This window comes from Staurois parvus, unplaced genomic scaffold, assembly GCF_062004578.1.
Source record: "Staurois parvus isolate SC_StPar_1 unplaced genomic scaffold, SC_StPar_1.0 ptg000151l, whole genome shotgun sequence".
Classification (NCBI taxonomy): domain Eukaryota; kingdom Metazoa; phylum Chordata; class Amphibia; order Anura; family Ranidae; genus Staurois; species Staurois parvus.
In genome coordinates, this window is record NW_028317947.1 from 18128169 (window position 1) to 18141632 (window position 13464).

Consider the following 13464-nt stretch of genomic DNA (forward strand, 5'->3'; position numbering starts at 1 on the left):
GATGTAGTTCTGAGGTGGCGTTTTGACCTGTACACAAGCTCTTATAGAAGTGATGGATCTGGGTTCCACCACCAGAATTATGAGGGTGGCATCAGTAAATGGTTCAAGCCTTCCTTGTAGCTTACACAGTGGTGAGTTTTTATACTGACAATTGGACTTCTATTTTGTGCACAATTTGGTTTGTACATAATGTGACAAACTAGTTCTGACGTGATACTTTTTTTTTATTTGCACTAACATACAATTTTGAGGACAAGCTTTTGGGGTATGTCCCCTTCAAGGTCCAAGCAATCATTGACTGCTTGGACCTTGAAGGGGACATACCCCAAAAGCTTGTCCTCAAAATTGTATGTTAGAAACAATTGAGTACTGACGTGATATATATATTTTTTTTTTGCACTGTCGCAAGTGCACTAATACGGCTACAATCACCTCATACATAATGTGAATGACTGAACTTGTCTTTCCACCTACAACGTCTGAAGCCTTTTTGTGTCGTGTGAAGAGGACATTGAAGACTTTGTTTTGCCTGCATTGTGGTCGTTTTACAGAGCTCACCCACTCTACCAGTAGGGCGGAAAAAATAACAAATGTGATGCAGGAAAAATCCATGTCTATGGGATAGAGAGAGCTTTGTATAGCTAGAACAGATGTTTTTATGGGTGGCATTGGGATGCATAACCTTTTGAGAGAATAATGTATTTAGAAGGTGGGGACTATTATTTATCAAGTCTTAAATGCCAGTGTCCCTAGATTTGGTTTGTTTTTTTTTAATGCCTCCTGAAATGGGACTTGGAATTCTAGCATTCATGACTGTATAACTTATTGTAGTTTGACCCATCTGTGGTTGGGGAAGGTGCTCAAACGTGTGCATGTTCTCACCCCACAAAGAATTGTGCTACACTTTAGCAGATGCGTGAGGGTGCCATTGATTCTTAATGACCTTCCCACGCATTAGAAACCAGTGTGTGATATTCATGGCGATATGATTTAAGAAGGGTTGGACTTTTTTTCCCTGCATTTCTAAGGGTAGGGCAGTCCCCTGAAATTAATGGGCTGCTTCCATCCAGCATGCACACCCACACATCTGAATGGAGTCTTAGATACACTTTTTTGATGCACATTAAAAAACCTATTCAATAAAATTGTGCAAATATGTAATAGTCAGACCTCCAAAGTGTAACAACTCATCCTACACATGGATGTTGAGCCCAGCCACATTACTTGACTACGATTTGCATGATCTAAGGGTCTATACGTGTCGTGGAATTAGTCTGCTTCTTCAGGCTAGTATTTCATTTGAAGAACCCAATGGTGGTATTGAAAATATTTCTGCAACCAAGATGCATCCAAAAAAAAAAAAAAAAAAGGATACAATGTTGTATTAAAAATATTTGACACAACAGTATATATTTTTTATTTTAATGGATGTATGATGTTGCATTTGAACTCTTAAACCCTGCAAGTACTAACAAAAATATGCTGACCCCCCCCCCCCCCCCCCCCCAAGTCTTCAGCTTAATGTGGCAACATCATAGGCCCTTCCTTATGGACCTAGTAATGCTCACATGAGCATACTGGTTTGTTCAGTGTGAGCCCAATCTGTGTGAAGCTATTACCCCAGGGGGCGAGTCTATGACAGCCAGCTCAAAATAAATGGATTTGGACAGGGATGTTGCATTAAATTCACGAAGCTCCAGTCAGTAAAACTGTCTTCCAGCATAGGTACAAATAACATGTTTGGTTCTTAATGGCACCTCTGCATTGGCAGATGTGGTGAGATTTAGCGAGTGCCAACCTCATGCTGCCACAGTACCATATAGCTTGGTATGGCGCAATTTAATAAAAAAAAAAGGGGGGGGGGGTTGGGGACTTTTTTTTTTCTCCCCCTGCATATGAGGCAGCCCACTGAAATACATGGGCCACCAGAATGCAATACACAATGATGTGAATCTAGCCTCAGATCCTTCACATCACAATCCTGTTTCTACATCAGTGTTCTCATTACCCCCTGCACATCATCCCTCCCTTCACATTACAGTCCTCAGCCCCCCCTTCACATTCTTGTTCTTGGCCCCCCTTTATAGTGCCTGCCCTATTTTAAATCATCTCATCCCCCCCCTTCATATTGCCTCCCCATTCCTGTCTGCTCCCCCCTTCACATTGGAATCCTCAGCTCCTGTTCAAATTCTTGTCCTCACACCATTTATAGAACCCCCCTTTTCATACCTAAGTCCCCAGCCCCCCTTCACATTCCTGTCCTCATGCCCCATTATAGAACCCCCCTTCGCATGCCTGTCCTCACCCCCTTTATAGAACTGACCCTGCACAATGCACTGCAATCCCCCGTCCCCCTTCACATTCCTGCCCTTATCCCCTTTATAGAACCCCCCCCCCCTTCATTCCTGCCCTCATCCCCTTTATAGAACCGGCCTTCCACACTGCAGTCCCCTTTCACATTCCTGCCCCCATCCCCTTTATAGAACCGACTTTCCACACACTGCAGTCCCCTTTCACATTCCTGCCCTTATCCCCTTTGTGGACCCCCCCCCCCCTTCACATTCCTGCCCCCATCCCCTTTATAGAACCGACTTTTTACACACTGCAGTCTCCTTTCACATTCCTGCCCTTATCCCCTTTGTGGACCCCCCCCCCTCCTTCACATTCCTGCCCCCATCCCCTTTATAGAACTGACCTTCCACACTGCAGCCCCCCTTCACATTCCTGCCCTCATCCCCTTTATAGAACCCCCCTTTCACATTCCTGTCCTGACCCCCTTCTTCCTTCACATTGCCCCTGGCTTTCCCTGTACTTCATAGCAGTGACGGCCTTCTTCCCTGTCCTACTTTACACAGGGAGGAGGGTGGGCAGCACAGAATCTCTAGAGCTGACATTGAATGGCAGCACAGTGATGGACAGAAGGTGGGAGCTGCCCCAGTTAACTGATTGATAGAATCCCCTGCATCCTAGCAACCAATCAGTTAACTGGGCCCGCCCCCTGTCTATCGCTGCGCTGCCTCCTGATGTCAGCTCAGCAAAGAAGACCGTGCTGGAGGTAGGTTGAGGGGAAGAACTGCCTACTAAATGGTGCAAGCATGGTGGGTCCGGATGGGACATTGACTCCGGTCCAGATCCAGACCACAGTCCGCCATTTAGTGATGCCTAGATTAGGAGTTAACGTTCATGCAACTTGGAAGACTGGTGGTATCTAGCGGCTGAGAGTTACTGCAAGGGGCAGCTCGGCATTAAATGACAGATTGTTTTCTTTTGCAATAAAAGTTGAATTTGTGTATATAAATGGGTAGCATTTCAGTAAAATCTTGAGTTACACTTTCAGGAGAAAAAAAAGAGCTTGCTGAATTTGATGCTGTCCAGACTAGTAACAAGGGAAGAAATGTAGAAAACACACTAACTACTTAAGGCCCCCTCTGGCACAATGCATAATGGTGCTTCATCTATCCATGCACCACTCCCCTTTGTTGTAGTCAAGTTGCTGTGCTCAGCAGACTTGAAAAGGCAACATTTCATTAATATGCTGATATTCTGGAGCCTTGAAAGCCTGCTTCCATTTTACAGCAATGTTGTAGTGAGCCCAAACCCACCCATCTGCAGAGGAAGTGCGGGATGATGTACTTGCCTCTTTTTGAAAGCACACCAGATCATAAATCTGTCACAATATGTTTTTATTTTGTACGGTTTCATTGTGAGGCTGGATAAAGGGCACTTTACTATCGACTGCTGTTTCACAGTGCTGGATGTATGTACTATCAATATTATTTCTATACAGGATTTATATAGCCCCAACAGTGCTTTACAATATAAAGGGAGACAGTGCAATAATAACGTGATTCAGTACAAGGAGGTTGGGAGGGCCCTGCTCCTGAGAGCTTACAATCCGAGAGGGATCCAAACAGATCATCTTTGAATTTTCTCTCTCTCTGGCTTTGCTGTAACTATTAGAATATCTGCTCCACAATGGTGCAAAACTAGAAAACGTATTGTCCGCTCTGTTCTTAAAGGAAACCTTTTATAAGAGAGATGTAAAGCTAAAGCACAGCAACAAGTACTCTGCTATTTTTAAGAGGAATTCAAGACAAAAGTTATATTTTTCCGGGTACTGCTAAGGCACGATTAACATTTCCAGATGTTCTGTAAAATATAGCAGTTTTTGAATGTAGGTCCATGTTTCCTGAGCACTGTAGTCTGCCTTAACATGTAAAATTCCTCTGATACATTTGCCCCTTTTGTTAGTCTGTTCCACGAGCCTCTTCGTAATTAATTTTCCCACTCAAGGAAGATACTGGCCCCATTATTAGCTAGGGCATGTGGTGGGCAGTAACTGAGAATAGCGAGGGTTTGGTCTCGACAAAAACCATATTGTGCTTCCATTACAAACCGCATCTTCCATTTAAGAACAGAGGATCCCTGTGCTATAGTATTCGGTCCTTTTCACATTGCAGACTGCAGTTCACTTTAGCTGCGCAAAAAAAAAAAAAGTCTGGAATTGTCTCTTCTCCAAATTTTACATTTCTCTACTACTGATTTTTTCTTTTTCCAGAGATGTTAGTGCAGTTAAGCTAATTCAAACTTCTCACTCTGAATATGCTAGCATGCTCTTAGGCTACCCCCTAGGGTCGGACTGAATGAAAATAATACACTGCTCAAAAAAATGAAAGGAACACTTTTTAATCAGAGTCTAGCATCAACTCAATGAAACTCCTGGAATATTGATCGCGGCAGTTTAGTAGCAGAAGGGGTTGTTAATCAGTTTCATCTGCTTTGGTGTTAATGAAATGAACAGACGCACTAGATGGGCAACAATGAGACGAATCCCAAAACAGGAATGGGTTTACAGGTGGATGCCACTGACATATTTTCTTCCATAGTCATCTTTTCTGTTTTTCACTAGTGTCACTGCTGGTAGCATGAGGCAATACCTGGACCCTACAGAGGTTGCACAGGCAGTCCAACTCCTCCAGCATGGCACATCAATATGTGCCATTGCCAGAAGGTTTGCTGTGTCTCCCAGCACAGTCTCAAGAGCATGGAGGAGATTCCAGGAGACAGGCAGTTACTCTAGGAGAGCTGGGCAGGGCTGTAGAAGGTCCTCAATCCATCAGCAGGACCAGTATCTGCTCCTTTGTGCAAGGAGGAACAGGATGAGCACTGCCAGAGCCCTACAAAATGACCTCCAGAAGGCCACTGGTGTGAATGTCTCTGACCAAACAGTCAGAAACAGACTGCATGAGGGTGGCCAGTGGGCTCTGCTCAACGCTGGGCACCACAGAGCTCGATTGGCATTTGCCATTGAACACCAGAATTGGCAGGTTCACCACTGGCACCCTCTGCTTTTCACAGATGAGAGCAGGTTCACCCTGAGCACATGTGACAGACGTGAAAGGGTCTGGAGAACATAATGCTGCCTGTAACATTGTTCACCATGACCATTTTGGTGGTGGGTCAGTGATGGTCTGGTGAGGCATATCCATGGAGGGACGCACAGGCTTGACAATGGCAGATCCTTGGACCCATTGTCAGACTCTGTGCTGGTGCAGTGGGTCCTGGGTTCCTCCTGGTGCACGACAATGCCCGGCCTCATGTGGTGAGAGTATGCAGGCAGTTCCTGGAGGATGAAGGAATTGATACCACTAAACGGCCCCCACGCTCGCCTGACCTAAATCCAATAGAACACCTCTGGGATATCATGTTTCGGTCCACCAGACGACTCCATGTTGCACCTCAGACTATCCAGGAGCTCAGTGATGCCCTGGTCCAGATCTGGGAGGAAATACTGCAGGACACCATCCGTCGTCTCAGTTGGAGCATGCTCTGACGTCAGGCATGCATACAAGCACGTGGGGGCCATACAAACTACTGAAGACCATTTTGATTTGCTGCAATGAAATTTCAGCAAAATCGCCTAGCCTGCAGCTTCATTTTTTACTTTGATTTTCGGGGTGTCTTTGAATTCAGTCCTCTGTAGGTTGATAATTGTCATTTCTATCAAAGGATGGGGCAGCCTTATGTTCCTAACACATGAGATCTGATGTGCTTTCAAAGTGTTACTTTAATTTTTTTGAGCAGTGTATATTCTTTTCAGTCTTTAACCCCTTTATGCCGGACTCACACAAATGTGTGGCCTACCAGCGACTGGGCCTAGACGCCGAGCGGCTGCACATTTGCATTCAGGTAAGAAAAAATATATGTGTTGGGAGCACGCGCCCTGCGCGCTCCCAGCACACATGTCCGGTACTCTCGGAAAGGTCCCGGTCTGCTCTTTCGATCGGGACCTTTCCCGATCATGTGACCGTCATGACGACGCATCACGGTGGTCACATGATCCCTAAACCACGCCCCGCCTCCCGGCGTCTGAAACTAAATTAAAGGGTAACTCCATTTTTGTGAATATAGCAAATAACAAAAAAAAACAAAACATACCATTTACAAGTGGTACAGACGCCATAATATAATTTAAAGTGATTTTAAAGGTTAATTTTTTTTTTTTTTAAACAACATGCTATACTTACCTGCTGCGTACAGTGGTTTTGCACAGAGCAGCCTGGATTCTCCTCTTCTCAGGTCCCCCACAGGCTCTCCTGGCTTCTCCCTCCTGTCAGGTGCCCCCACAGCAAGCAGCTTGCTATGGGGGCACCCGCTGCTCCATGTGTCCATTTACACACAGAGCCGCAGCTTGGCCCCCCCATCTCTCCTCATTGGCTGTGATTGACAGCAGCGGGAACCAATGGCTCTTGCTTGCTGTGTCCATCAATGAGGAGGCAGAGACCCGGGACAGCTGAGGCGGTCGTTCATATCGCTGGATTGTGATGAGGCTCAGGTAGCAATTGAGGGGGCTGGGGGGATGCTGCACACAGAAGGTTTTTCACCTTCATGCATACAATCCACTTCAATGTTATTACCTTTCCTTTAATTTGCATCTGATGTAATTTTCTGTAAAATTCAATGCGATACGGCAACCTGGAGTCATTATATACACAGTTGGTGTACACAACACTCCCTGAAATGTAGTTTCCCACTTGTGAAAAAATATTAAAATGTTTTAACATCCTGTAGTACATATCACACAGGTGCCATTGCTTAATTTTCTCAACAAAGGTGGAGTGAAGTAAGCCATAAATTATGCTTTTTTTGTTTTGCAACCATGGGTTGCAGGAGAGAAAAATCACTTGATTTCCCTATCAATGCTATTGTGTTCTGCCAACAAGGAGCCTTCCTTGCCAACAGAACATAATCAGCCTGTCCATAGATGGATCGCATCTTGCCTGGTCCCGGCTTTATAGCCTTGGATTAAAACAATCTATTGCCAGTTTTACTCATTAAGTGCAGTAACCTATAGAAAGCCATCAGAATGCATCATGTGCTGGTTGGACTTCAGCAGTGTTTAGCCTGGCTGCATTTAAGAATTAAAATCTATAAAAAGCTGACCCCCTTTTTTTTTTTTCTCCAGTTTTGGATAGTGTTGAAGTAGAATCCCTGTCACTATGGGATATACAAGGGGAAAGACTGCCACATTTATTATTAGTATTATACAGGATTTATATAGCACCAACAGTTTGCTCAGCACTTTACAATATGAAGGGAGACAATACAATTCAATACAAGAGGGATAGGAAGGCCCTGCTCCTTGGAGCTTACAATCTAGGAATAGCAAGCTTTCGAAGGACTACGCTGGGCTCAATCTTTTATCCTTGTCCTAGGAGATCTTCCAAGAAGCCAGGAGGGCTGGTAGTGTTTGCAGGCAGTGGAGCTGGGAGCAGCTCTAGAGGGGGAGAGTAGACATCCCTGCATGTAGCTACAAGAATCTGATTTTGAGGGGCTGCTAGTTCCTCACCCATAAGGGGAAGCTGCTACTGATCCACAACAACTGAGGCTTTCAGGAATAGAACAGTGCAGGATCTGCCTTTGTACATAGGAAGGAAGTGTTCCCCTTCCATTAATTGAAGCCGATTGGGCATCTCATAATCCCTATTACCCTATCCAAGTTAATTTTCCCTAATAAAACAACAAAACCAAGCCCGTGGACTGGTCTTTGGATGCAAGTCTGTGTGAGAAATACCTGTTGCCTGGCTGTGTAGAGAGAGGCTTAGGGATACCCACTACACAGTGGCCCTCATGAGGATAGCGCTGCATAAGAATCAGGTGCCACCCTTTCCTGTCAAGGCGCACACCAATAGATCTGTAAATGCTTCTTGGGCTCTTCAGCATCAAGTTACTCTCTCAGATTTGCAAGGCTGCCACCTTGTCTTCTGTGCACACATTATCCAAGGACTACCAGGTGGATGTTCAGGGATCATCTGGTGTCAGCTTCAGGTGCCTCCTATGAGCTGCAGGCAGTCCCCAGTTCTATTTTCTTTTTTATTTGTGGACCTGTAAGTGGTTTCTTTGCTGTTGCCCACCCCTTGGTTGGATTGCTTTTTGATGTCCTAGCAATCCAGATTCCATGCGTCCTTCAATCCTTTTCTTGAAGTTCACTCTGGGACACCTGTGTTTATAATCATGCTTTTGGTACTGCTTTGCTACAAAAGAGAGGCATGCTGGGAGTAGGAGGTGTTTTTGTTGGGCTGGCCCACTTTTCTTTTCTTGTGCAATGTCCAATCCTACTGTAGACAGCAGTATAACCTGACATTCAAGACTTCCTATGTCCTTCAATGCATTCCAAGAAAAGGATTTTACAGTGAGTGCAAAAATAATTTTTTCAACTTTAGAGTGTGTGTGTTATCCTATTGATCTGGGATAAACTGGAAAGGTTAGAACCCATCAGGTTTTTATTGCTGTGAATATTAGGGGAAATCCTTAAAGTGGAAGGCAAGTCAAAACCGAACTAAGCCTACATCTACTGTCACCCCCATTCTATTCCTATTCTATCTACCCTGTAAAAGGAAAAGATACCTATACTTTCCTATTCTGAAGTCGCTTCCGTCCTGTCACATAATCTCTCCAGTGGCTGTCTTCAGTGCAGTGGAGAGATCGCCGACATCAGCTGCAGAGCCTGGGTGACGACGTCACCCATAGGCTTACTATGGGGCATCTGTTTTCGGCTGTCCTCTATACTGAAGCTGGCCGTATGATCAGGCCTGATAGATCCACAGGAATAACATTAAATTACAAAATGCCTTGTGGTTCACAGAAGAAAAGGAGTTCTGTGAATGGCCAAGAAGAGAGGGGCAGATAAACCACATTAGCCCTTGGTGTATGAGAGCGACAGCAGGTTGAAGCACTGTGAACATTGTATAAGTCTAGGTTCACACCTAAGCGTTTTCCGCAGCGTTTTGCAGAAACACACTACAGTCCATTTAACATGATTTCCTATGGGACACGTTCACATCTCCGCGTTTTCACCCGGTGCATTTTTTGGAAAGGGTCAGGGACTTTTTTTAAACGCAAAACATTGCATTTTTGGTTCTATAGACTTCAATGGTGATGCTGCAGAAAAGCATGTAGTGCGTTTTTGATGCATTTTAATCTGCTTAGCAACAAGAAAAGAAAATGCGTCAAAAACGCATGTGCAAAAAATGCAAAACGCACCGCAAAAAGCACTGCAGAAACGGATCAAACGCAAACTGCATAGGTGTGAACCTAGCCTTAGCTAGTGTGAAGGAAAGTATCATTTATAGAGTACAAAAAGACTAGCTGCCTGGCTGTCATGCTGACCCTCCATTCTTAATATTTTGAACCATTGTCCCAGAACAAATATGCAGATAAGAAATTCTGACCGAGAACCGGTTCACACCAGGTTAGCACAGAAAAGCGTGTGATCCCATGCGATTCCCGCATATCCCTTGTGGTGCATTTTGAGAGTCCATTCATTTCAAGGGACTGTGCAAAAAGAAGTGCTTGCGCTACTTTTTAAAAAACGCTCTGCACCCGCATACAGATGGAAAGGGCAGTGGCTTCACCTGCAGTGCGAGAAATGCATCTTTCCTGCTCTGCATCCTGGTGTGAACTGGCCTTTAAGTATTAAAATCAGAGGATCAGCCAGGCAACTAGTATATCCTAAAGATGTCAGAAAGGCAGCCCCTTCTCTTAAGAAAACTTAGAAGCAATATTTGTAATTTGTGAAGGAAATTATTTTTTGTGTGTGTTTCTAGTGGGCAAGCTGGAGGTGATGACACCGGAAGATGCTTATCTGCAGGCTTTGAGTACTGGTGTCATGCTCTGGCTGTACAGTATGACAAGGTTATGTGAATCACATACGTGGCTGAAATATTTTGACAGGTAAAAGAAAAAAAAAACACAGATGTTTTTCAGCTGTACATTTAGCTCCCACTTCTATCTGTTTACTTCCTAAGGTCTCTTTCACATGGGAATTCTGTTTGTCCATTTTTCATCCATCTATTAACAGATGAAAAACAGAGATGCCAATGGGCAAATGGATGTAAACGGACATTGTCCACTTTCTTTTTTGAGCGCTTCTGTAACCCCCCCAGTCGCATCAAGCCTGACTTTGAAATCGCGTGACTTACAGTAAAGTAGCGCGATTTCAAAGTCAGGTGAGATTCCGATTTCAGGTCATCTGACCCAGATGTCTATGCAAATCGCACCAAAAGTAGTACATTATTATTATTATTATACAGTATTTATAAAGCACCAATAGTTCGCTCAGCGCTGTACATTACAAAGGGGGACAGAACGTGACAGAACAACAACAATACAATGCAAAACATGAGGGGATCGAGGGCCCTGCTCTTTTGAGCTTACAATCTAGGAGTACATATACTACTTTAGAAATCGTTGCGACTCCGACCAAGTTGGAACCGCACCGATTTGACCAATCTAATTGCGGACAATAGGGTGCGACTTGGCATACGATTTGCAAGTCGCATGGCATGCAAACCGCATGCCAAGTCACACCTGATGTGACCGGGGTGTTGAGGTTTTTGTTTTTTAAATGGAAACAAGTCTGCATTTTTGTTCCATTTAAAAAAAAATGGAAGCGGCCGAAAGACAAATGTAAATGGATAAAAAAACATGTAAAGGGAACAGAACTGAAGATGGATAAACTGATTGAAACTTAATCAGTTTTTTCATAGCAAAAGCATGACTAAATGGATGACACCCGTGTGAAAGGGGCCTAATCCCTAGTTGGTGCGACTTCAGGTACAACATGCGATTTACAAATTGCACCTGTAGTAACATCTAATATATTTCTATGGCACTGTCTTAATCGGTGCAATTTGAAGTAGTGTGATTTCAAAAATAGTTCATGCACTACTTTTTTCCAATTTCATTGCAATTTGCATTGACTTCTGTTAAATGGAGTTACAAGCCGCAGTGAAATCGAAGGTACAAATCACAATGATCTGCAGCTTTGAAATCGCGCTACTTAAGCCCTGGTTCACACTGATGCGGTGCTGAATTTGCAGCGTTTTCTGTGCGAATTCCACAATGCATCAAAATCCCACCATGTTCATGCGAACTGCTGCTGGTGTGTACGTGAAGTTAACACCCCGAAAGCGGTTCGCAAAACGCGGTGCAATGTGCAGAATCGGATTACATAGGTGTGAATACCCATGCGATCCGATTCTAGTGCGGACGCAAAAAAAGGGTCCTGCACTTTTGTGGTGCAAGTGCGATTAGAGCCATGCAAAATGTATGGCTCCAATCACACCGCACACAAATCGCATGTGATTTGCACAGGAATGCGTAACGGTTCCTGTGCGAATCACATGCAGTATACCGCACCGCATATATGTGAGCCCGGGCTTAAAGTTGCATTCAGTGTGAACAAATTGTTAGAGCTACTTCATGGAATCTATGATCTCTGCATTGGTGACTGCTAATCAGCCTGAAACAGCTGTTTGCAAGTTGAAAAAATTACCTCTCAATATGCAGGTGTGGCTGCAAAAAAAAAAGGATGTTGGCTAATTGGGTTTTGTTTCATCTAGAGAATGCTTCTACTAGAGTTCTAGTCTTTCCCATTAGCTAAGATCATATGACAGATGGAAGATCAGGCTGTGGTTCCTTCAGGATGGGCAAGTATTTCTGCACCTCTTTTACCAGCTCCTTGTTGGATGAGGACTTAAACTGTTTACAAACTCTTTAACAATTACCTCATATTTGTTCCATTCTAGTTTGTTAAATATACAAATAAAAGTGTTTTCATTTGTTTGCTTAAAAATACCTGTTTAATCCTGTCATACATTTTGAACGGATGACTTTCTGTGCTCTTTACCTGTGCTTACTATTATTATACAGTATTATTATTATATAGTATTTATAAAGCGCCAATAGTTCGCTCAGCGCTGTACATTACAAAGGGGGACAGAACATGTGACAACAATAACAATACAATACAATGCAAAACATGAGGGGATCGAGGGTCCTGCTCTTTCGAGTTTACAATCTAGGAGGGAGGGGATGGTGGTACAGGAGGAGATAGCTGTGGGGGATGGAGTGGTAGGAAGAGTGGAGGAGGTCGGCAAGTTAGCAGGGGGTGGAGTAGGCTTCCCTGAAGAGATGGGTTTTCAGGGTGCGCCTAAAGGAGAGGAGAGTAGGTGATAATCTGATGGGTTGGGGCAGGGAGTTCCAGAGGATGGTTGACACCCTGGAGAAGTCCTGGAGGCGGGCATGGGAGGAGGAGATTACTATAATCAATTACATTCTTCCAAACACTATCGAAGCACTACAGAACCCTTCCCATCTATGGTACAAAAAAGAAGACGGTGTGTTCTGTAATGTTGTCCTCCAGCGACAACACTGCTCCTCCATAGATAAAGTACTGTGAGTAAGCTTTGTCTCCCTAGGACAGGAAGGGTGTTACTGGCAGGATCACCAGGTGAAAATAAGTGGTAATGCCTATTTAAAAATAAAAAAAACAAATGCAGCCACCACATCTCGGGCTTAAAGCCATAGAAGTGAGTATAGATGCGTATATATTTTTTTTTTATTCCCACACTTCTTTAGTGCATAGAATGCATTAAGGGAAAAGACTCTTAGACTTTAGAACCACTTTCAAGGGTAAGTTCACATTTTGCTAAAAAATAATAAATGCACATTTTTTGCAGGTAAAAAATGTACATTTATTATTTTTTGTTGTTGTTGCAGGAGCCTGTAAATCATTGCACCAACGTTTACTGGCAGGTCTCCTACAAATCTGTCAGTATATCGGCTTGCCTGCACGGGATGTACAGGCAAGCAGATATACTGACAGGAAGAATCAATGCACCGTGGTAGTTCATTGAAAAGTCTTAGCGGCTGTCTGGACTTGTAGTGAATGAGTGACGTGGCTGAGCGAGCCAAGCCCCACACGGCTGCGTTTTTTTTTTTTTTTTTGGTTTTTATTTTGAAAGCTAACGGGAGGAGAGCTGTCAAAGGGGGGATGGTCTACTTGTAACATGTTATGAAAGGTGAACTTATCCTTTATCCCCCCCTAAATACTGCACCCCTGCGCCACAATCTCATGCATTGCAAGTGGTTACAGGGTGGCTCCATTCACTTGATTGGGTT